General features: G+C 46.7%; 1 pseudogene; it reads right to left on the reverse strand.

Annotated features, from left to right (window-relative positions):
- Positions 1 to 1,116: 1,116 nt before the first annotated feature.
- On the reverse strand, positions 1,117 to 2,184 carry LOC147828963 (taste receptor type 2 member 143-like; annotated as a pseudogene).

Below are 2,184 nucleotides of genomic sequence, written 5' to 3' on the forward strand. Positions count from 1 at the left end.
CTACTATATGCATATTTATTAATTATAGGAATGTACTATGTTATTGATACACTGAATACATATAAAATACCCACAGAAATGGGAAGTTGAAGATTAAAGAAAATGGAAATTAAAGTTGCTATGTTTTTCTTCCCACTGCCAGTGGTTCATCTTGCACAAGCTCCAGTCTGGAGAACACCGTCCTGGGCCAGGGCAACCAGCAACCACATCATGGGTGTGCACACTAGAAGGGTAGGACATCAACACTCAGAATGTGGGAGATCTCCTTTGTGTTCTCTCCATCTTCTGTAAGCCTAAACCTAAAAACACTTCCACAACAGACAACTCCTTTTAACTCAACATGTAGCAAACACTTGAAGTCACAGATAGGATCTCAGTGGAACAAAACTCTCATATGTCCTCAAGCTTCCATGGGACCAAACTGAAAAACCTCCATGGGTGGAATCAGTCTTAAGCAGGGCACAAAGGTGGCAAAGATGGGCAGAGAAAGGAAAGAAGGAAGGGAGAAGAATGAAGAAGGAAGTTCTGGTGCTTTGGTGGCCAAAAAAAAAAAAAGTGGGAGGGAAGGACTTTGTGGGAAGATGGAAAGGGCTGAACTGCACAGAGAATGAGCTAGGAACAGGGTGGCAAGTGAGGCACGGTGCTGGGGAATCTGTGCCACTAAAAAGTGACAACCTTAGTTCCCCCACAGAGAGAGCTGATGATGGTTACAGGTCCACATCGCACTGATATTTGAAGAAAATTACTAGGGTTGCTTGCATATTGAATCAGAGAGGCCTGCATGGAGATGAGGCTATCATCTAAAGCCAAGGTAATTCGGGACTCAGACCAGAGACCAGCAGTAGTGGAAAGGACAGCAGGAACACAGAGAGATGGAAAAAGAATTAGTGGGTCATGGACAAAGGGGAGGGGGAAGAAATGAAAAGAGAGAGTACCCAAACCTTCACAATTCTTGCTATGCATGAGATTAGTCATCACAGTTCTGCCTATTGATGCTGATCACTTAGAAGTGGAGTGGCCCCTTTGCCCAGGGCTTTCAAATCCTTATAAACAGGCACCACATAGGTCCTAATACTTCATTTTTCAAGACCTTTCTAAGCTTGGTGGTTCTTAACATCAGGACAATGGACTGCAGGAAGAGGCCTCTTCCTCATAAGCTACCTTTTCCTTGACCCAGTACCAGTGAGTCCAGACAATTACGAGTCGCATCACAGAAATGATCAGAGACAGGACATGCAGAATATAGAAGATGAAGTGCAAGGTGAGTGACTTCAGAGCTATGATGTGAGCCTGGGTGCTGGGATCCCGAGCCTCAAGCGTGCAGCCCCTCATTTGCTCCACATCCTGGTACAGGGAGAACATGAGCAAGATGAAGGATACCAGGAACAGGAGAAGGGGAGTGAACCACATAACCACTGAATGCTAGAAAAAGTACCACTGATAGAAAGTCATAATGCTATGAGAAGGGGTGCAGTTTCCTTGGGAACTCTGGGAGACGATTGTCTGAATGGCTACCATATACCCTGATATATGGCTGATCAAATGACTGACAGGCCACTGAAGAACCATGAGCTCAGGAGAAGCCTGGGCACTGACCAAGAAACCTTCCACTTGAGCCAGAAGACAGGCTGGGAAAAGATGGAGATGGTCACACATAGGAGACAGAAATCCAGGCAGTAAGCCAGAAAGTGAGAGTGTTGACGAAGTCCCAAGGATGCCAAGATAGTTAGCTTTGTGGTAAAAAGTAAAGAAGGTCATGAAGTTGTTCAGGATGCTTATCCCATGCAAGCAGAGCCTGGAAGTGGCAAGGCAGGCCACAGTCATGCCCGCTGCAGGCAGAGTTCCACACAGTAACCACTCCCTACCCAGCACAGTGACCATGAAACCATTCTGTACCATAGCAGCCAATGACCCCAGGGAAAAGATGACCATGAAGACTAATATGGGGGAGGAAGGCATCTTCTCCAGCAAGGACATGTGCAGACCAGCTCCTACTCCAGCACACTGGGACACATGCACAGGGAAAACAATCTCCAGATGAATCAACCCCGCTGAGACCAGAGACTCAGGAGCCCCTCTCCCTGGGTTTATGCAAAAGCCCAGCCACCTGCATGGTCCCAGTACCCCAGGATTTGAAATGAGAATACCTGCACTCTCATTGGCATGTAATCATGTCCAGCTCTG

This window comes from Heterocephalus glaber, unplaced genomic scaffold, assembly GCF_053883595.1.
Source record: "Heterocephalus glaber isolate CG9 unplaced genomic scaffold, H.glaber_assembly_v1.0 deba00000818, whole genome shotgun sequence".
Classification (NCBI taxonomy): Eukaryota; Metazoa; Chordata; class Mammalia; order Rodentia; family Bathyergidae; genus Heterocephalus; species Heterocephalus glaber.